Source organism: Saccostrea cucullata, unplaced genomic scaffold (genome assembly GCF_032062105.1).
Source record: "Saccostrea cucullata isolate Sc308-1 unplaced genomic scaffold, CSIRO_AGI_Scuc_v1 ctg4585, whole genome shotgun sequence".
NCBI classification, from domain to species: Eukaryota; Metazoa; Mollusca; class Bivalvia; order Ostreida; family Ostreidae; genus Saccostrea; species Saccostrea cuccullata.
Window position 1 is genome coordinate 58,501 of NW_026921725.1, and position 24,327 is coordinate 82,827.

The 24,327-nt window shown below is 34.7% G+C and overlaps 1 long non-coding RNA gene across 2 annotated transcripts; it reads right to left on the bottom strand.

The window, feature by feature from the left end:
- Positions 1 to 19,453: 19,453 nt before the first annotated feature.
- LOC134260639 (uncharacterized) lies at positions 19,454 to 20,812 on the bottom strand. 2 transcript variants are annotated; one of them, XR_009990590.1, is made up of 4 exons: positions 20,687 to 20,812; positions 20,331 to 20,471; positions 19,888 to 20,060; positions 19,454 to 19,539 (listed from the first exon to the last, which is right to left on the bottom strand). It is a non-coding gene; the product is annotated as an uncharacterized LOC134260639 (long non-coding RNA). The 2 variants fall into 2 exon arrangements; XR_009990591.1 differs by having other exon boundaries at positions 19,467 to 19,539; positions 19,858 to 20,060.
- Between the last annotated feature and the right edge of the window lie 3,515 nt (positions 20,813 to 24,327).

Genomic DNA, 24,327 nt, shown 5'->3' on the forward strand with positions numbered 1-24,327 from the left:
AAGTGCATTTTTCCAGACATATCACATTCAAAATCAGTTACACCATGTTTAGTATTTTATCTACTGGGTTGGTACATAGTAGATATTTATTATTAGTCCTCGCCCACTGACGTCAAACACAAAGGCAGATGCACGAGATTTACATGCATGTTTGGCCTCCTTAGTGTCAGACACAGAGAAAGATGCGCACGAGATTTGCATGCTTATTTCACATGTAGGCCTCCATAGCTCCTGACCTATCAACCTGCCTCATTTATATTCCGGTAGAATTTTCAAGATATCAACTCCGCTAACTTTCAATGAGTTATCACAGAGAATATAATTAGAAATGAAAATATAAATACATGTACAGCTGTACATGTATCTCTTTGGTGCATTTTGTCTACTTAGTAATTCCTTTCAAAATATTAAGTAACAATGTAAATGTATCAAGATCTTGTATATTTCATCATGTAATCATAACACAGAAAATGTATGTACATATACATGTACCTGTGAGTTCTTTCAATGTTAACATTTTATATTGGACTATTTCCATTTATATTTGGTATTTTCCGACGCCTATGAAGCATATAAAATACATATAAGAGGCACTGAGTCATAGGTCACATAGTCACAGGGTTTGAGAATGTTATAATCAATGTGAGAGTACATGTACTGTGTAAATAATAGTATTATTTTGACTTTTCCTTGGAAAGCCCAATATGTACGTGTGTGTATTACTGTCTCATGACAGCATCTAGTTATTGAATATTTTTTGTGTGTTTATAGAATAGGAAAGGTAAAAAACCCAACTTTTTCAGTTTGGTGGCTCGTTTTGTTGCCATGGCAAACCATTACGTCAGACTTTTTTGCATAATTGAAAACTTGAAGAACTTATCTTTCATAAAATATATGGGTTGCTTTAAGTGAAAGTGACTAGAAAATATCCAATTTCTCTTTAAAAATTTTAAGTCAGTTTTGCAGAAAAAATGCAAAATCTCTGGTAGATAAAGGGTTAATCAATGATCATTATTCTATTTATTGCTGTTGTATTACTGAAGTTTCAATTCCCAACTGCTTAAGTACTTTTCCCTTCCTTTGCTGTAAGTACAAAGCAGTAGAGCTTCAGTCTCGACAGAGACTTCTAGTTTTTAAATACAAGTCCATTTATTCTGTGAATTGTAAAAAAAAAATATAATACTTATAAAGCTAAACGGGGTAATAGAAATTTCTAAAAATAATATTTTGCCACAAAGTTTATCAAACAGTAGAAATTTAGTACAAGTATCACATTTCATTTTTTATTAGGAGAGAACCAAACAGAGGGCGATTTTGCTGATAATAATCAACCACGGCCTTCCTGTACTGAGAGAGAGACCCCGGGTGAAAGTCAGACCAACACAACGGATGGTATTTTTGGACAAGGTTTTCAACACTCTTACTTATCAAGAAATTGGGTAAAAATTACCAGCCGTTAACTCAGACAAAATGGAATTCCGAAAAGAAGGATATGTTTCATCAAGTTGTCCCGCGGGTTTAAGGCAGTAAAGGACCACAACAGGAAAACAAGAGTCCAGAAAAAAAAACATCCGTTTGAAAACGAGCTTGATACGATTCTTGCAAAGGATCCCAATGTAACACCAACACATACCTCCAGCAGTGGCTCTAAGCCCCCCCCCCCCCCCCCCCGAGAAAGAAGAAGGTGTACCCTCTATTAGTAAAAAGCGCAAAATTGAAAAAATCTGCTTTAAACTGGAAGAAAATACAAATGGGAAATCTTCACACAGTAGTCAAAATTATTGCAAGAAAATTCAAAAATCAAAGCAATCATCATCTTCAATTACATGTAGTTTCCATGCTGGGGAATTATATGAAATAAAGAGGAGAGAAATGAAAATGTTGCCAAATAAATGCAAACAATGCATAACGAAGAAATGGATCTGTTAAAAAGTGTAATTGACGTTATGAAGAAAAAAATACCTCGATGTTTTTTCTGCAGTATATTTGCTCTTAATTAGCTTTACCTGTGTTTTTTTACTAGCAGGATGTAAGTATATGTAGTACCTACTTTAATTCAATACACTTCAACTTTTTGTTAATTATTTGAGCCAAGATAAGTGCCATGTTTTTCAGCTGATTGTGTGGTGTGCTTTGAAGAAAAAAGACAGAAATTGTGATTGTGTAAGAAATGTTTTCAGATCTTGAGGAAATGTCCAATTTATCGGTGTAAGATAAATAAAAGATTAACTGTCCTCAAGATGTAGGTCGCATACATTTGCTTAAGATTTTCTTGTAGTAAAACACAGAAATGCATTAAGAAGAAAGTTATTACATGTTCATGTTTATATTTTTGAATGTTCTTTCAGACTTAAGTTACTACTTTCATTAATTATAATTTTACATGAAGTAACGGTTGTATAAAGGGGGTTGGATGTTTAAACATTTTTATGTCATTTTTTAAAGTTTTCAGAAAAAAAGTTGATTGTTGAATTGTAACCAATCAGAGATGGGATTATTATGGGGTTTTAGTTTTTGTAAACACTCAACTACCTATCTAGCCTGTTGTAAAAAGATCTTAAGTTTTTGAAGAAAGAGAACAACTGTTGATTGAATGATCTTTTGTTACAATTTTATTTTTATTAGTTGACAGAGACTTCTGGTTGAATATATAATCATGTTGTCTATACGGTTAAAGCTTTATTAAGACGCGACAGGTGTGCGATACAGAATTTAGAGCCACTGAATCATATATATTTCTCAAAACAGGAGAAGATGTATATATTTGTTTAAAAAGGATCAGTTGACCAAACTATGGTCTTGGGCCTTTTTTTTCTACGATGAATTATATTAAATCTACAATCATTTCCGTTATTTTAAACATAAGTGAAGGAAAATGACCTCTTCTGTATGGGTCTAAGAGTTCGCACCATTTATAATTTTGAAGAGATACTGCAGTATCTATGAATTTTTAGACCATACGATATTAGAATTCGGCCTGGTTTTGTGACCGTATGATCTTTATTGAATGAAAATGAAATAGGCGGGTTTAAGTACAACAGGGGGACATGCATGCTAGAGGAATCTACCTTATTCAGCTATTTTTTTTTTCGCACAATAGTCGCTTATAGAGAACATATATCCATTTTGATGACTGAATGGCCAAACATGCTGATTTACTCAATGCTTATATTTTATCACAGACGTGGTTTTGGTCAATTTGCACAATACTTTTACTAAATTGCATACTTAAATGGTCAACATGAAAATACGCATGAGGCCTCTTTAATTTGGACCAAGCAATACCCATGAAGTTTATATTTAGCTCACCTGAGCCGAAGGCTCAAGTGAGCTTTTCTGATCAAAATGTGTCCGTTGTCTGTCGTCGTTGTTGTTGTCGTAAACTTTTCACATTTTCATCTTCTTCTTAACCACTAAGCCAAATTCAACTAAACTTGCTACAAAGTATCCTGGGGTAGAGGGATTTAAGTTTGTACAAATAAATTCCCAAGGGTAGGGTGGTGTCTCAATGGTGGATTAATTCTTTACATCGAAAAATAAAAGGAAAAATCCCAAGAACAGAAAAACTATGTTTAGTCGTATTGACATGTAAGCATCCTCATGTATTGAAGATTTAAATTTGTTCAAATCATGACCCTCTGGGGGAGGGAGGGAAACAATGCGGTATTAAATTCAAGTTATTAAGAAGTAACATATACAAACAAAATGTTAAAATAAACTTTAAAAATCTTTCTCAAGAACATCAAAATTGTATGCTGTATTGATATGGGGGCATTCTCAAGTAGTATTAAAATTCAAGCCCCCCCCCCCCCCCCCCCTTTCAGTCAACTTTTCAATTTAGATTTGATTTATGCTTTTTCCTAGCAGATGTGCTCAGGTGAGCGATGTGGCCCATGGGCCTCTTATTTATTTACTGATACTCGGGAATACTTATGGTTAATTGTTTAAAAATTGCCTGAGAACTATAAAATTATATATTCAAATGTTTGTAATTGTGAGTATGAAAATTGAAGATTCGCATTCAATCTGTGATTGAAATGCATAAAAAAACTGCCTTTCGGAAAGCAGGTAAAAGGATGCCCTTTTTCAAGCATTAAATCTCCATAGTATTTTTTGTAATAATCGCTCCAAATGCAACTCAGCTGATTGGTCGGTTGGAAAGTCACGCCGGTGCGACGATTTGTATGAATTTATTCTCACGCCAGAAAAGCTCTGTTCATTATGGGAAAGGCAAACTAGATTTTACGATATTTTAAATATATCATATTAGCGCAATTAGGTACAATTTTCTCCTTTCACATATAGGTAGATTTCAATAAAACAAAGTGACCAGCCAAAGGAGAAAAAGTTACCTCTTTGCGCTAACATACTTCAAGGGCTTCAAAGAGTGGGGCGGGGGAAAATGCAATGGGAATTAGATGTAAACAAGATACACCTACCCAAATTAAAGAGCTATATCTTTCAGTTCTAGTACAAGTAGTATTCCTTTAAGGTACACAGTGCATTCAAAAATGAAAATAAAATTTATACATTTTATTTTTTGCCAATTTACTGGGGGCTGTATAGCACATCATCCTTTATCCCAGATGGTGAAGTATTGGCAGTAAACACATATTTATGTTCCCCAAACGAAGTTTGGGAACATATTGTTTTTACTTTTTTTCTGAATTTTCTTCTCCGGTACTTTTTTTGTCCGCGAGTGTTCTCGTAAACTACTCATCCGATCTAGGTGAAACCTTTTTAGGGTCACTAGGTATGTTATGTAGATGTGCGGAACGAAGGTCATTTTGCGCGCACGTGCGTGCATGTGCGCACACGTGTAACGCGTGAAATGACCAATATGATAGATATAGCCGTAACCTTTTAAATTTTTGATGAAATGCTTTGAAACTCATAATATAAGGATATAATAGTAGTATAGACATGATGACATGGTCAAAATAGCAAGATCTCACGCGCATGCACGTGCGCTCCGTTCCGATTGATTGAAACAAAAGTCTTTATATCTTTTTTGTTTTCTGACAAAATCCTTTGAAATTTTGAACATAGTCATACATTATGAAGATCTACAGCATGATATATAAGAATAATCATGAACGCACGCACATGCACGTTAGCTGCAATCTGATTGGCTAAAAGTTTAAATGCCTAAAACTTTCTTAGTTCTCAATAATACAGGGTGAAATTTCGAATATGAATAGATATAATGAATGCCTACATTATTCTACCATCAAAAGTAAATGCAAGGACATCATGCACATGCGCGCACACACAATGCGTTAAACGACAGTATACTTTTAATAAGTCTTGATGTTCATGCAGAATTAAGAACTTACAAATGTAAAGACATGTAACATACTGAAGCAGATCTTTTTACCCTTGATCTTGATACTTAGGTCAAGGTCACTGTTGATATTAGCTATTTACCAAAATGACCTTGACCCATGAACTTGAATCGACCTTAACCTTTGACCTTAACCCAAGGGTAGAAAGAACCCCCCCCCCCCCTCACACAAAGTAGAGAATCACTGTAAAGCTCAAATTACACCTCGGACCCACATAACATTTCAAGGACACTGCAGAAAAGAGCTCGAGGAAAGAGTATTAAAATATTTGATGTGAGTTTCCAAAGTATATAGAAATTATTGATTTAATTAATTACAACTTACATACAGATGAACAAAGTTGGTATATAAGCCTTCTAAGTTTACATGTATTTTTTTTCGGATGTCGTTAATAGCATTCAATTCTACTGATTTGAAACAATATTTTAATACCAAGCATCCTTTGTTTTTAACTAACCTTTGAAATTTAATTGATTTTTTTTTTAGAATTACGCAATCCCCAGAAATTCAAAATCAATATACATGTACGCTCCTTCGTAAAAAAAAAAAAATATCAGGTATTTGCATTCATGAAAAATATATTAATAAGAAGGTCTTAAAGAATATTGGTCACATTAGCTGATACGAATGTCTTTATAAATATCTATTGTAAACCCCAGAAAGTAGCCTCCTATGCATTGGAAAAAATGAATAGTTCCGGTCAAAATCCTTTACATGTATATATTTATTTACATAGTATATAAAATTTACTAGGCACAGGTACCAGAGTTGTCAAAATGACCAGGGAGGAAATATATTTTAAAAAATCTGAACAGATTAAAGGAAAACCCCTTTTCTATGTATGGAACTAAAATTGACTAAGTTCATTTTGATTGGTTAGCCATCGCCGTGATATCCTTAGTCAACTTTAACACTGCCTTGTCGTAGGAATAAACCCAACTTTTAGCCCGAGGTTAAAATCAGTAGAGAATTTAAATGTGAATAGGTATTTCAAAAATGATGTATACTTGAAATGTGGTAACTTAATATCTGTATTTTTTCTATTATTCGCGGGATAGAAAGATGTGTTAATCGCTTAACCAACATGCCATGATCATCTTGCATATGCATGTACATGTACGTGTGCGCCAATGCAAAACGTTCAACGATATATAGTTGATATCATTGTAACTTTTATATCTTTAAATGAAATCCTTAAATACTTAGTATGTTTATAAAAGGTGTTACAGGAAAAGCTATGGCACGAAAAGGGACATGGGGAGCGTTTGGGGAACATCTGTAACGGTCCCCGTTACAATTAGCCCTAGTAATTCATGTACATAACTCATCTGGTTTGTTAACTGATCTATGCAGTCTGTAGTCCGAAATGTCTGGCGTTTTCCTGGCTTTTTTACGATTTTGATATTTTACGTGCCAGGAAAACGTCAGAACCGGCGCCATTACGAAAACTGGGAAATCGCCGCCTCCAAACGGAGGCGGTATTCTCGAGTTGATTTTAGATACTTGCGATTCGAATTAAATTTCAAAGTCACAAGTTATCAATAGTACAATACTTTTAGTACTTACCAATATTGTTTTATGGCTCATTTATAGAACTTACAATCTGTTGAAAACAATTTTATCAGACTGTCAAGATTCGTCTTCATTTCGTGTATTTTAAATCTTGCAAGTCCTGTAACGAAATGTGGAGTAATATTTTCTTTTCATCGATATTGATGAGAACAAGAGGCATTGTGCTATTGATAAATTCTGATTTTAGCAGTTAGTTCGGTTCGCAAGTATCGAAAATCAACCTCGGTAGAAGCCGGTGAAATTTCCAGTTTTCGCAATGGCGCCGGTTCTGACGTTATCCAGGCATGTAAAATATCAAAACCGTAAAAAAAAGCCTGGAAAACGTCAGATTTTTCGGACTATGCAGTCTGTATTAACTATCTATATTAAATTGTAAATCTCTATCTAATAAGAGTATTTAATGCAATAGTATAATAAAATTTAATGCAGAAAAACCACCAGAAGTCTCTGTCGAGACTGTAGCTCTACTGGTTTGTACTAAAGTAACCGTCTAGGGGGTGTTCTTTACAAGTATTTATTCAACAACATATATACAAACACAGTGGGTTCTGGCCCGGGTAGACTTCCCGCTCCGCTGCTGTCCCAGACACGTCCGGTCTGCTCGGCATCCAGGTGTAGAAGAGAGGGAGTGCGACTATCCCGCCATCTGACGTAATACAGACAGTAAGTCGTACCACGGGACAGTCGCACAGATACTACAGTACTTATAACAAAGGAAAAGATATGTAGCAGTTGGGACTTGAAACTTTACAACAGCAATAAATAGAATAATGATCCTTGATTAAGTCTCTTTTGTGGCAAGATTGCAATCATAAGACTTCAACTGTAGGTGTAGCTATTATTTAGAGAATATTCAATTTTAGTTACTGGTACCATGGCAACATCATACATCAAAATAAAAAAATTAAAGTCTATTATGTATCTCAGTACTATAGTGTAGTCTACCTTCATGCCATATCATATTATCCTCAAGCTAGACTGTATTTGGAATAGCATTTTGAAAGTATTTCGCAGAAATTTCTATTTTTTGTAACCAGGGCAACACCGTTCATAGAAATCAAAAACCGATATATAGAATTTTACTGTTAAGTGTAGTCTACTTGTGTCCCAAGTTATATTGAAATCGGACTAAAACTGTAAGAGGGGTAGCATTTTGAAAAATTATTTACAGACACAGACGGACGACGAACACATTACTATCGCATAAGCTCTTCTAGTCTCTGACCAGTGGAGCTAAAAAAATAGCATGTGAAATAGCTTTTATAGACCAGAATATTTGTTTCATTCACTCTCAATAAATGTTGTTACTTATCTTTAACATTTCTTTATTAAATGTAGGAAGTGTCTCCTTGACAGTACTTATTGACGACTTGTTGCCAAATGTACCCATTGGAAATGTGTAAAAAAAATTGATTCTTAGGTCACCTGAGTAACATCAGGTGACCTATTGCTATCCGTTTTCGTCCGTCGTCGAGCGTCGTGCGTTAATATTTGAACATTTTCAACTTCTTCCCTGCAACCAATTTCAACCAAATTTGGCACAAAGCATCTATGAGTGAAGGGAACCACAAATTCTGAATTTCATGGTCCCTGCCTCCCTAGGGCCTGAGGGGTGGGACAAAAACCACTAAAAATTTTTAAATCTTTAAAAATCTTCTTTACTCCTGGACACCAAGCAATCAAACTGTTTGCATGATTGTAATAAGCATACAGTCCTCTACCAAAATTGTGAAATTCATGGCCCCAGGGTCAGGGGTTCTAGTGCTAGGGCGGGGCAAAATACATTATATCATGAAAATGCATAATTTCTTTGAAAATCTTCTTCTCTGCTACTGGGCATTAAATAAACTTAACAAGTACGTATGATGGATAAGGCTGCTTCTACAAAAAATTGTGAAATTCATGGCCCCTGAGTCAGGAGTTCTGGTGCTAGGGTGGGACTCTATTGATTATATAGTAAAATTGCATAAATTCTTTGAAAATCTTCTTCTCTCCGCCCTAACACCAGAACCCCTGACCCTGGGGCCATGAAATTCTCAATTTTGGAAGAGGCGTTCTAGCTCATCATAATTATGTATCTAGTTAGTTTATTTCATACCCAGGAGCAGAGAAGAAGATTTCCAAAGAATTCATGTATTTTCACAATATAGTCAATAGAGCCCTGCCCTAACGCCAGAACCCCTGACCCTGGGCCCATAAAATTCACAATTTTGGAAGAGGCATTCTTGCTCATCATAACTATGTACTTAGTTGGTTTATTTAATACCCAGGAGCAGAGAAGAAGATTTTCAAAGAATTTATGCATTTTCGCTATATACTTATTTAGCCCCGCCCTAGCACTAGAACCCCTGACCCCAGGGCCATGAGTTTCACAATTTTGGTAGAAGACTCAATGCTGATTACAATCATGCAAACAATTTGACTGCTTGATGTCCAGGAGTAAAAAAGATTTTTAAAGACTGCATTAATTTTAGTGGTTTTGGCCCGACCCCCCAGGCCCCAGGGGGGCAGGGATCATGAAATTCACAATTTTTGTTTCCCTTCTCCTACAGTGGTTGCAGAGAAGAAGCTAAAAATGTTCAAATGTTAACGCACGACGGATGACGCACGACGACGGACGAAAACGGATAGCAATATGTCACCTGAGTTTACTCAGGTGACCTAAAAAATTTATTAATTCTTTAAAAATCTTCTCTACTCCTGGGCATTAAATAAACTAACCAAGTATGTAGTTATGTTGAATAAGACTGCCTCTTCCCAATTTGTGAATTTCAGGGCCCCTGGGTCAGGGGTTCTGGTGTTAGGGTGGGTCTCTAATGATTATATAATGAAATGCATGAATTCTTTGAACATCTTTTCCCTTTGCTCCTGTTTAATATGCCAATGATCTAATCACATATTTAAGGCCAGCATTTATTTTATTTTCAGGTTTACAAACCCGCCGCGCAAGATTTTGAATTTTCAGAAAAAAATAATAAAACGGATTTTTTTTCTTTCCGATGTCAATTTGACTCGGGATCCGATCCATAATAGCCCCCGATTTAATGAATTTGAATGCATAATAGAAATTATATATTGGCTGAATATTCAGTATATGTAGAAATAACTAGAGGTACTGTGAGCGATGAGCTCACTAAATGATACCCCCCGCCTCCATATAGTTATAATGGCAAAGTCCATGTTTTGCTGTGCCCGGGAAACCCAAAATATGTGTCGGATCAAAAAGTAAAATAGGAGGTGCACAATGGCAATATATAATAAAGATTCCGTGAGTTTCATCAAATTTCATTCAGTGGTATGAGAGGAGTTGCGCATAAGAGATGGGTACCCCAAAGCGTAACAGACGGACGGACAGACGTACAGACGGACGGAATTAACGATTACTATATACCCTCCCGCTTTTTAAGCGGGGTTATAATAATCTTCATCTTTTGGTCTCAATATGTAAGAGCGGAATGTGTCCTAATTTTTTACCTTGACCCGTCCTTGAAGAGTTATCTCCCTTTTCTATTAATCAATAAAATTTTATCTTTAAAATAATGTATCTGGTGAAAAATTATTTTTTAATCGTTTTTCTATTCTTAATGATAATATACATCTTTCCACCAAAGCATTTTTTTATATTCACGGTAATTAAATTTTTATTACAAGAGGCCCATGGGCCTTATAGGTCACCTGAGCATCATGCAACAACTTTACAACGATTGAATTTGATTCATGTTTTAAACTAGATATCATGGCATTCACAATTTTGAAAGAGGTACCATTGCTAGTCGTAACTATACACTTACCTGTTTAGTTTAGTTACTTACTACCCATACACAGAGTAGGGGAACAAAAAAATCCATTTCGATTAATCACTAATATTCAGCAATAATCAGTATAGTACCACTACCACACATGAACCCCTGACCCTTGGTCCACACATTTCACAATTTTGGAAAAGGCACCCTTGCTTATCAAAAATGTTTGATTAATACAAAGGAGAAGTCATTTGCAGTATATAAGTAGAGCCACCCCCTCCTCTATGGTACCCCTGACCCAGGGGCGTTGAAATTCACAATTCAGAAAGAAAGGCCCTTGGTCATCATAGCTATGTAGGTAGTTCATCTGCTTAATACCCAGGAACAGACAAGAAGATTTTCAAACAATTTCTGCATTTTCTTTACATAACCAATAGAGCCCCGCCCTGACAACATAACCCCTGACCCTGGGGCCATAAAATTCACAAAGGCATCCTCATCATGACTTTGTACTTAGTGAGTTTATTTAATACCCGGGAACAGAGAAGAAGATTATTAAAGAAATAATGTGTTTTCACTTATAAATCAATAGAGCCGCACCCTAAGACCAGAACCCCCGAACCTGGGGCCATAAAAATTCACAATTTTGGAAGAGGCATTCTTGCTCATCTTAACTATATACTTAATTAATTCGTTGAATACCCATGAGCAGAGAAGAAGATTTTCAAACAATTTTTGCATTTTCCCTATATAATCAAGAGCCCAGCCCTAACACCAGAACCCTTGACCCTGGGGTCATAAAAATCACAATTTTAAAAGAAGCATTCTTGCTCATAATAACTATATACTTAGTTAATTCGTTGAATACCCAGCAGCAGAGAAGAAGATTTTCAAACAATTTCTGCATTTTCTCTATATAATCAATAGAGCCTCACCCTTACACCACCAGAACCCCTGTCCCTGGGGCCATAAAAATTCATAATTTTGGAAGATTTTTAAAGAAATAATGCATTTTCACTATATAATCAATAGAGCCCCGCCCCTAGCACTAGAACCCCTGACCCTGGGGCCATAAAATTCACAATTTTCCAAAAGGCATTCTTCCTCATCATAACTATGTCGTTAGTTAGTTTATTTAATACCCAGGAGCAGAGAAGATTTTTAAAGAAATAATGCATTTTCACTATATAATCAATAGAGCCCCGCCCTAGCACTAGAACCCCTAACCCTGGGGCCATGAATTTCACAATTTTGGTAGAGGACTGGGGCCATAAAAATTCACAATTTTGGAAGATTTTTAAAGAAATAATGCATTTTCACTATTTAATCAATAGAGCCCCGCCCCTAGTACTAGAACCCCTGACCCTGGGACCATAAAATTCACAATTTTCCAAAAGGCATTCTTCCCTATCATAGCTATGTCCTTAGTTACTTTATTTAATACCCAGGAGCAGAGAAGAAGATTTTTAAAAAAATAATGCATTTTCACCATATAATCAATAGAGCCCCGCCCCTAGCACTAGAACCCCTGACCCTGGGGTCATAAAATTCACAATTTTCCAAAAGGCATTCTTCCTCATCATAACAATGTCCATAGTTAGTTTATTTAACACCCAGGAGCAGAGAAGAAGATTTTTAAAGAAATAATGCATTTTCATTATATAATCAATAGAGCCCCGCCCTAGCACAAGAACCCCTAACCCTGGGGCCATGAATTTCACAATTTTGGTAGAGGACTCAATGGTCATTACATATATGCTAACAGGTTGACTGCTTGATGTTCAGGAGTAAAGAAGATTTTTAAAGATTGCACTAATTTTAGTGGTTTTGGCCCCATCCCTCAGGCCCCAGGGGGGCAGGGACCATGAAATTCACCATTTTTGGTTTTTTTTTATCACCCATAGATGCTTTGTGTAAAATTTGGTGGAAATTGGTTGAGTGGATGCAGAGAAGAAGCTGAAAATGTTCAAATGTTAACACACGACGAACGACGCACGACGACGGACGAAAACGGATAGCAATAAGTCACCTGAGTTTACTCAGGTGACCTAAAAAACATTGCATTTTCCCATAGACTTCAATGCATTCTTAATTATTTAATTACTGCTCGGGTAATTACAATTTTGAAAATTTCTCCTGGTAAATCCTTTTCTACTCTAAACTGCTTTGAATTAGTTTCAGAGTATTTAATATAGGATGGATATTGAAGGTTAGAAAATTATGTCCTTTTATGGATCGGATACCTAAGATGAACACTGCGGGTAAATAAAGGTAGATCTGCAAAGTTCATAGCAGCATCATAGCATGGTTTAGTTTAAAAATTTATCGATAAGAGTGCCATTCAAAACGTTTCACCCGTTCAAACGACAAATAAAATGCTGACAACTTTGTTGCACAATGACATGCTGGTGAGATAATAATGTATTCGTATTCAAAAGTTTCTATCTGTAAATTATTTTCCTCCCACAGGTTTAAAACTGCCCGTGAGAGCTATTGCCAGCGACATTGTTTAGGTCTCTGGTATAGCTTATAGTCTAAGCATCATTCTTCAGAAAAGGGTCGCTTATGCATCAGATGTAATGAATAAAGCTATGGGAGTAGTATAAGCGGCCTGGTTGGGTGGGTCAACTGAGTGCACTTTTGGGGCTGGGGGGATAGCCGGGTCAAGCGAGTGCAGCCCCTGGGGGGGATAGGCGGTTCAACGGAGTGCAGATTGGGGGTCTGGGTGGATAGGTGGGTCAAGGGAGTGCAGATTAGGGGGGTCTGTGTGGGATAGCCGGGTCAATTCAGTACATATAGTCCCCTAAATACGGGGTGTGTTTACACTGTGTTTACATTTTACTATACGCTGCTACTACGATTCATAACGCTGCTACTACGACTTTGGCATCGAGTCAAGAATGTCATTATGACGTCACTCATTCACAGTGATTTTCCGAAAACGGAAAAAAACAATAACACACTATAGAAACAAGAACACAGATTTTTTATTCAGAATCAAAATACATACAGATTTTTTCCTCTTGTTGGGTGCTGGTTGGATTCTTCTTTATTTTTTCTCCTGGTCTGCTTCCCTTCCTAGATCTCTAATCTCTCTCAGCACTTCTTACTTTTTATTTAGGATACGGTATAACCAACAGTCTGGCGTAGTTACCTCTTGTGAGTGGTGGGTAGACTCTTCTTTCTTTTTCTCCTGGTCTGCTTTCCTTCCTAGATCACTAATCTCTGGCAGCACTTCTTTCTCTAACTGGTCTTTCTCCCTTCCTTCATGGCTAATCTGTTCCATCACTTCTTTCTTTTTATTTAGGATAAGGCACATCAAACTTCTTTCATCTAGATCTAAAAGATCCTGTGTTTCTGGTACAGTCTCCTTTGTATTTTCCTCTGTCATATTTTTTTGTCTGCTCCATTTTTACCTGTGTCCAATTCCAAGTACTATCGAAGACTGATCCTCCATGTCCAGCTCCGCCCTTTTAAGGGCTGCCCAATTGTTTCGAAAAGATGCCTTCTGTACAGTCAAAAAAAAGAAACGTGTATCTTAGAAAAAAAAAAGATTTTCTTTTTTTTCCAAAATACAATCAAAGAAACGATTGTATCTTAGAAAAAAAAAGATGATCTTTTTTATACAGTCAAAGAAACGAAACATTATGTGTTCAAAAAGAAAAGAGTACCTTATACAGTGGGTAAAAAAGAAAAGATTACCTTATACAGTGGGTAAAAACAAGAAACATCGTGTTTCTCTCAAGTTATAACACCAGGTCACTTTTACATTTTTTTAACTTTTTAAAACTTATAAATTTTTTTTCTTTTAACTTTTTAATAATAACAATGATAATTAAAAGGAAAGTCCCTTTTTTAAAAAAATAAATTCACATCAAAACACACATTTTTAACATTTAATTTTTTTTCTTCAGAACAACAATTACACAGACACATACATACACACATTTTAAATTTTTTTTTTTCATCAAACAATAACACACACACACACACACACACACACACATACACACATTTTTAAATTCATTTTTTTTTCATCAAACAATAACACACACACACATACATACACACATTTTTTAACATTTATTTTTTATCAAATAACAATAACAACACATACATACATACACTTAATGTGGATGAAGAATGTACATCTGTTTGTCATAAGTGTGTGCAAATTGTTCAATATAATGTCTATAATGAGTCCAATTTCCTTTGGCTGGTCCACATGCAATCTTGTAAGGAAAAGCATAAGTCTGGTAAGGTAAACTTTCCCCCATTTCTTGTAAACAAGTTTGAAACCATTGCTCTCTATACTATTTTGTGCTGTATCCTGATAAGTGCAAATTCTTTTAGGTCGGTGACTTGCTTTTCCATAATCCCATTGAGCTAGTAAACAAATGACCAAGGGGTTTGTGAGGGAAACACCTTAATAGTGCCTGGAATTCCTCTATCTTCTTCTACGGCTAAATTTCTAGTCCTTAGAGGTCTGCGGGTGGCATAGAGATTAGCTTGTGGGAATTTCTCTGCAATACTTTGACTCAATCCATGAGCTTTTGAGTGGATCATGATCTATAAAGTAAATACGAATGATTTTCAAAGCAGTACGAATCTTTTCATGTAAAATTTTCTTTCATAAAACATTGGGTGACTTAAAAAATCAGGGGATGTGTATGTCCTACGTTGTTCACACCCCAGTGTCACTACAGTGTTCGATTTTGGTAAAAAAAAACAAACCATCAAGACTTGTAAAGGATCTAAAAAGTCGATACTAATTGTTTTGAATCTCATGACATGTTATTTTTTTTTTTAAAATATCAATCAGATAAAAGCTAGATTCCAAGAATCCTTATGTATCTCATAGTATGATTTTCTGAAAATCTGTGACCTCTGACCCCTCATTGTGTCTATAGGTAAACCTATTTGAGGTTGTTTTTTACCCTGATCATGATTCTTTTGAAATAAAATCTATATCGGCAGTCTTCCCTAGGTCCCTTTTCCCTAACCCACATGAGTTTTCCCGGTCTCACCCTCTAAAAAGACTGAAAAGGCTTATTTTATACACTCGGGTCACTGAATTTCACCTCATCGCTTCGAGGTTTTTTACTCATATCTCCACGACGGATGCATGTCATGTATCCATTCTAGTATGAAAAGAAGCAGGAAACTTACCTTGTTTAGACCTGTATCATGCTGGAATCCTACTATGAATACCTACTAAATAATCCATGAAAAGGTATAGATCCCAAAGTACAAAACACACACATTTTAAGTTCGCCATGAGATTTCGGCTCTCGCCATCGAGGTGCTCTCTTTAACGTCCGTGCTCTGTGGATAAATACAGAGGCTCTCCAGCAGTCGGCGTCATTTGTTAGTAGCATAACCTACATTTTACAATGGCTCAGGGAAATTCCAACCCAGGACCCATACCACCATGGGGGATTCAGGTTGCCGAGGCCCGCATTGACCAATGCCCGGTGTGTTTAGAACAGGACCAGCTCTCTAATTACATTTGCGAGGACTGCAGGAACAGGGCCGCATGTTACAGCTGTTCCCGTGTGCTGGTCGAGCAGAGTTCACCCCCGTCTTGTTGTCCGCTGTGTCGACACAGGCTTCCCAGCAACTTGGCCCCCCGCGGGGTGAAAAGGTTAAGAAGACCTCGCCCAAGAAGACCACCACCCCCAGATTCCAATGACTTCATGGGGCCGTTGATCGGCAGACTTCGTCTACCCCTCTCTGAGAGACGGGAGTTTGGAGGCCTATCCAGGAGGACACACAGGGAGTAAACCCTGTCTAAAAAAAATCTACCCCGGCCCTTTTAAGGGCCAATCAAATGTTTAGAAACGATGCCTACTTAAACAGTCAAATGAGAAACGTATTGTGTGTGTCTTAGAAAAAAGATTTTCTTTTTTTCTAAAATACAGTCAAAGAAACGATTGTATCTTAAGAAAAAAAAAGATGATGATCTTTTTATTCAGTCAAAAATGAAACGGTTGTGTGTTCAAAAAAAAGAAAGAGTACCTTCTTATACAGTGGGTAAAAACAAGAAACATTGTGTTTCTCTCATGTTATAACACCAGGTCACTTTTTTTAAAAACTTAATTTTAAAAAATTAACTTTAAATTTTTTAAACTTATAAATTTTTTAAACTTTTAAATTTTTTAACTTTTCATAATAATAATAATAATAATAATAAACCCTTTTTTAAATAAATTCACATTAAAACACACATTTTTATTTTTTTTTTTTCATCAAACAATAACACATACATACACATACACTTAATGTGGATGAAGAATGTACACCTATTTTTTGTCATAAGTGTGGGGTATATTCAATATTTTTTTTTAAAATATTCAGGTAAATCTACAATCTCTTGGAACTTATTCTCTGTTTCTCACTTCAGGTTTAAGAACCCCATATTCTTCATAGTCACCTTGTCTATAAAAGGTTCTTTCCAATTCTGGGGTACTGTGAGACATATCAAAACAAGTTAACCCATGAATCTTTTTGTACATATATCTCTCATGACAGCTGTATTTCATTTGAATGAATCCTCTCACATGATGAAGTTTTCCAGTTTCTGGATGCCTTTCTTTTTGTAAGATCAAGTATTGATAATCACTTCCAATGATTTGATCTACATCTTCCTGTCGGCACCCAGTTAAATCAAATATCCAATTTTTGGCTATTCTAAATCTGTCTATTTTTAACTGAGCAATATAAAGATTACCTGTATTTTCTTTATGTTTGTTATGATAATGAGTCTTAATATCTTCCAAGAGTTGAGTTTGAATTTCTTTCATTATTTGTGGACTCTTCTCCTCTGTGGGTTTAAAATCCAGTGTCTTTATCAATCTTTTTTCTGACATCTCTTTTTTCTTATCATCTATAAACTTGGCTTCTTCTCTAGTCAAGGGTCTTTCAGGGTAATCCAGGTTATCCTCACCCTCTATGGGTAATAAAGGGTTATATTCCTCATTGACTTCTTCTGTAATCAAGGGTCTTTCTATGTAATCTCTCGCATCATTAGGATCACTCTTTTTTGGACTTAATTGGATATATTCTTGTTGAGAAATGATCTCAATAGTCCCATCATCATGTAATTGAATTGGTATACCTCTGTCTACATCTTTCTCTAAAAGAACTCTCTCTCCAAACTGAATTTTACTCATTCCTTTACTCTTTTGCTTCCTAAAGGTGTTACCCATGGTTGAGACAACAACAGTACTGAGTGTTTTTAATTTCACACCTTGAATTTATACTTTATGGGGAAAAAAAACCAAATATTAAGAGGAATTTAAGAGTGATTTTTGAAATATTTGTGATATGTATGTATATTGTGCATAAAATCCCATCCTAGTATTTTAATTTAAGTCCCAAAAACATGGTCATGACACAGTTTCTGATATTAAATAGGTCTTTCTTTCTGTTGTAAAAGAAAAATTTTCACTTCTCAAAGTAATTTTTTTTTCTTCAGAAACATATTTCTCAAACTCCATAACTCATTGAAAGCAATGAGGTATATGACTATTACTTGTAAGTACAAACTCCTTTCATTTTTTTTTAAATCCTGGTAGTTTTCTTTTTCTGGCAAAGTTTAAATGTGATTTTAGATAACATGTAACTTTGATTTGTCTAAAAGTTTAAAAATCATCTTTCATTTTTAACAATACAGAAAGATGAGCAATACCATTGATCACTATACCTTAAAAATGTAATTTAAATCTTTACATTTGATTACATTTACATTTCCTCCCATTCTATACTGAATACCCAACTCTTTTCAAAAAGGCTGTTTTGTTAACAGACAAAAAAATCAAATGGATTTATTCAGGTTAAAAAAAAATTCATGGAACTTTTTCTCTGCTTTTTTTCTTTTTAATGTCATTTAGCTTCTTACTTTTTTCCCTTTTTTTCAATTCTTGGTAATACTATAGAATAAAATCTGCATGAGTATGAACTCTCATCATATCCCATTGTTTTCCTGCAAGGGTTTTTTTTCCACTTCATGTTTTGTTGTTGTTGTTGTTGTTGTTTTTCTCATAAAAAAAGACAAAGTTTAACATGAAAATCAAAACATGCAACATTAAAAAATTTATATTATTTGGTAGAGTTAAAATAAATAATTTCCCTTCACTAATTAATGTCTCATCCCTCAAGCAAAAACAATATCAAAAAATTAAAATGTTTTTAATGTGAGTATAGATGCATCAACATTTTTTTTTAAAATTTCCTGCAATGATAACTTTGTACAGCTTAAAAATTTAAAAGATCAGGGTTTTTTTTCATCTATTCAATGGTAATATACATGAATATTTCTGGTATGTCTTTTTATTTTTTCAGAACTTTTAATTTATTAGAATACAAATAATATGGACACTCACATACTTTAAAGTGATGTTAAAAAAAAAAAAAATAAAAAAAAAAATAAAAAACGGATAGTCTTCTCTCTGTGATATACATGTTATGATTTTTTAGTTTAAAATTTCAAAGGTCTAGAAAACATTCTGAAGAGATGTCACTGAGGTTTTCAATTATAAAACACCACTGGCTTCTTCTTGTCCTGGACAATATGTAGAATGCTGTGTATATGTTTCCTTGACTTATGAACAGAATGTGCTATCTGGAAAAAAAAATGTTTTCTTTCAAACAATATTTAAATAAAAATTTCCAATGCTGAAAAGATGACTCACAACATGAAAATACCAATTTATTATCCGCTTCTATAAATTTACCTCTGATAAAATAAATTTCCCTCTGCTAAAATTCCTATATTTATTTTTTTTCAATTTAGCTTCTATACTCCAAAATGGGGTGGTCAGGTTCAAACTTGGTATGGTCAGCTATTAATCATCTGTTAATCATCTGTTTATGCAAACCTAAAATTGAACAATAATATATTTGAATTGTAGTGTTAATTATTTTTTTCATTGCTTGCAGAAAAAATAATCATCACTGTTAAAATATGATAATGTAAAGAACTGATATGAAAAGTTTGTCATACAGAATACCCTGTCAGTGTAGCAAAATCTATGTATTAAAGAAACCAAATTCTACTAAAAACAGATTCTTTGCAAAACAAGTTAATACATCTTCATTTTACTTTGGTATCTTGAACATTAATCTCAAAGTCCTGGATATCTCAGTACATCTAGAATCAGTTTTTTTTCTCTCCAAAAAAAAAAATTAAATGCTACCTGTGATAACTCTTCATAAATAATCCATACCACAGAGATGTGCTGTTTCTGTTCCTCAGTTAACCAAGCCTCAGTGCAGTTATCCAAGTGAAATCCCCTTCTTCACCCTAGTCATAGTACTTAAAAAATGCACCATGTAAACTATACACCTCCTCCCTTGCAATTTTTCTCTCCTTCATTTACCAAGTAAAACGTCTTCTTTCCTGATATGATAATAAAGTACAAGAAATGACTTGAAAATATTTTATTGACAAAAAGTCATCAAGTTAACTTTTGTCTTCTCTTAATGTCATAATTTTTTACTAAATAATATTTTTGTCAATGTTCAAATCTGTATCAGTATTTAAGTAATTACCAATGGTTATTTATTTCGCTGTATTCTAATTTAACATTTTTATCTTTTAAAGACTGTTATTGACACCAATCAAAATCTACATTATCTTCACACATACAATATCGAAACAAAAAAAAACCTGAACATGGTGAACTTTTGAAATCCTAGGTATCCTAAAGTAAAGTTAGCAGATCCAATGTACGTGCTGGATATGATTGGTTTGTGTTGCTGGGCATAACTCCCAAGAATAATGGAACTTCCACAGTCATACTGTTGATACCTAAAATTTTAGAGAAATATAACTACCCTATTATCTTAACTGTCTTTTGGTATAGCATTCCTCCAAAGATATGAGTGTGTAACCTTCCTATGGAAGTACACTGCATAAGTGATTGTCCTGACCTGTTTGTGTTCTGACACTTTGGTTTCTCTATACACCTATGTAAAAGACATCTTTTTAAAATACATGGGTGGCCTTATTGATATTGAAAGTACCTTTTGTGAATGAAGATTCATGCGCCAGCCTCCAAAGTCTGTTTAAACCGGAGAGAAGGTCCACCGCAATCCCCATGCACTCATAAGCAGATCTCGGGGGGCAGTAGAAACACTCAAGTAGTTTTCTATCCCCTGTGATATAATGTCAGTATTTAATGGAAAATTCAGAAATATATCAGCACTTAAAGATAAAAAACTTGCTATCTTTATGCTTTTGATTTACATTATCAGATTTATTTTTTTTAGCCATTTTAAAAATATAAACATGAAGGAAAAAAAAAAAAAGAATTAAAATTATATCTCATTGAAACTTTTTAGATTCAAGTTTGTGTGTTTCTTTGTTGGTTGACTAACTGTGCATTTCCAAAGGAAGACCAGCAGCCAGGCTTCACTTCATAGAGAATGGATTATAGATGGTTAAGAACAAACCAATTCTTCCATGTTGAGGACTGTATAGAAAATAAAACCATTTTGTTTTTATGATAAAATGTTACATAAACATGTTTAAATGTAATGCAAAATAATATCTCTTATATATGGTTACCTATACTCTTCTTCTAGATACATCTAAATTCTAAACACTCTAATCAATTAAATGTCATTCGCAAAATGTATTGTTTAAGACAGAATTATTTAGGATAGACTTTAAATGATGACATGAATAGCACGCCATACTTTAACCACATGTCAAAACATTCTCTCAAATTATGCAGAACTGGGTTATTTAGCATAGCTGACATTAAACATATCGGTGAGTGATAACATAATCACGATCATAAACAATGTGAAACAACTTTAAACGACCTACACGGTGGATTACAAGCCTTTTTCACTGGGGTAAAAACTTGCTGAGATTCGCCATGGTTGCCCAATTTACATAGAAAATTTAGTCGTACTTGAACACATTCACTCAACATTGGAGAAGAGATTATATAAGATTTCTGGGAATTCACCTTTTATTCTGCCTGAATATTTAAGATGAATAGAATGTGTTTAGTTTAAAAAGGTATGGATATTTACTTTATTGGAATTTGGGAAAGTCTATATGTGTGGTTTTTATTGAATTATATCAGTTTACATTTAAAAAATAAAATACATTTACTTTTTATGTTTTATTTTTTTTTTTTTTTTTTTTTTTTTTTTTTTACATTTTTTTTTTCTAAAGTTTCTTTTTAAATTTAACATTTAAATTTTTTCCTTTTGATTACCAGGCTCTCTAATAGGTGAACTGCATACAACTGAATGCATTTTTTATGTCAAATCATTAATAATGGGATAATATATATACTATATAAGAAAGCCATGCAGGTTTGCATTCTTAATCTTATATTTGATTACTATATGTATGACTTGTGTCACATGTGGTTTTTTGTCCAATTGAATAAATAATAAAAAAAAAATAATAGGCTATCCTCTCCTTAAGTTTCTGTAACCACTAGCACAATCTCAATAAAAACAGCACCTTTTAGAAAAGCTTATGGCTTTTTCCTGTTACTTCATGTTCATGTGAAATTGAATCATTTTGACCTTATACCTTAAAATTGAAGAAGTAAAAAATTATACCTGTTTAAATTGTTCAGTGAGATACTTTAGCAACAAAAATAAAGGACCTGTGACCCTTCTATTTATAACAACACTTTTTTTAAATTCAAAAATTTATTCAATGATTTACACTTCTATTTCTTCTTCGTCTTCTGATCGGTCCTCAATCACTCGAGTCAACAAATGTCCTTTCTTTTCAACCGAGTCTTTAATCTGGGCAAAGGGAATGCGACAATACACGTACTGCCTAACGCCGTGATAATCTGGAAAAGTCAGTTCTTTTTTCTCCATCTTGAAAAAATGTTTCACACAGTCTCCGATGTCCGAGTACCAAAGACTTTCATTCAGTACCGTGTTCACAGGTGTCCCATCTTTCATAGAATGTTGAGTACAGGTGACCCACTTGTATTGCTGATAATGTTGGTTGATTTTCACCCTCACTCTAGATCCTGTTAGAGGATAGGGAATTTTCACTCTTTTTTCCAACCACACATTGTCCAGGTAATAGCCTGGATGATTTTCATAGAAATCCATGATGGCTCCTATTTCACTTTTCATCCACCCTCCTTGCATGTACATACACTGACTAATGGGACTCTCACAATACCAACGATACTGCATCTTTGAAACAAAACACGTCTGACTTGTTCAGTGTCCTTTTTCAAAATGATACATTGAGCGCAGGGTACTCCCAGCTCCGCTTTATATACCTTTACTGTTGCATCATCTTTTTTATGGAGAAGAGATTATATAATTGTTGCATCATCTTTTTCAGCTCTACTGGTCAGAGACCAGAAGAGCTTATGCTCCGGCGTTTCCGTCTGTCCGTCTGTCTGTCTGTCTGTCCGTCTGTCCGTAAACAATTTTTCAAAATGCTACTCCTCCTACAGTTTTGGTCTAATTTCAATATAACTTGGCACACAAGTAGACTACACTAAGATACATAATTCTGTGTATCGGTTTTTGATTCGTTGAACGGCGTTGCAGTGGTTACTAAAAATAGAAATTTCTGTGAAATTCTTTCAAAATGCTACTCCTCCTACAGTTTTGGTCTGATTTCAGTATATCTTGGCACACAAGTAGAATACACTAAGATACATAATTCTGTGTATCGGTTTTTGATTTCGATGAACGGTGTAGCCGTGGTTACTAAAAATAGAAATATCTGTGAAATTATGTCTAAACGCTACTCCTCCTTCAGTTTTGGTCTGATTTCAGTATGTAACTTGGCACACAATTAGAATACACTAAGATACATAATTCTATATATCAGTTTTTGATTTCGATGAACGGTGTTGCCGTGGTTACTAAAAATAGAAATTTCTGTGAAATTCATTCAAAATACTCCTCCTACAGTTTTGGTCTGATTTCAATATAACTTGGCACACAAGTAGACTACACTAAAATACATAAATCTGTTTATCGGTTTTTGATTTCGATGAACGGTGTTGCCGTGGTTACTAAAAATAGAAATATCTGTAAAATTGTTTCAAAATGCTACTCCTCCTACAGTTTTGGTCTGATTTCAATATAACTTGGCACACAAGTAGACTACACTAAAATACATAAATTGTTTATCGGTTTTTGATTTCGATCACGGTGTTGCCTGGTTACTAAAAATAGAAATATCTGTAGAATTGTTTCAAAATGCTACTCCTCCTACAGTTTTGGTCTGATTTCAATATAACTTGGCACACAAGTAGACTACACTAAGAACATAAAGAGACTTTATCAATGATCATTATTCTATTTATTGCTGTTGTAAAGTTTCAAATCCCAGCTGCTTAAGTACTTTTCTCTTCCTTTGCTATAAGTTCAAACCAGTAGAGCTTCAGTCTCGACAGAGACTTCTGGTTATAATTGTTGCATCATCTGTAAGGGGGCCGTGTGCATCTGTAAGGGGGCCGTGTGCAAAAAATACCTTTTACCTACGCTTTTATGCTGACTACACAGGTAATACTTGGCAGCGATTCAAATCCTTGATTGTGACGTCATCCTTACAAACCTAGGGTATATAGAGCGCCGCTTTGACTTCACTGCGCTTATTATTTAGCAATCATGTCTTTTGCGTGGAGAATTATGTATTGGTACGAGGAGGA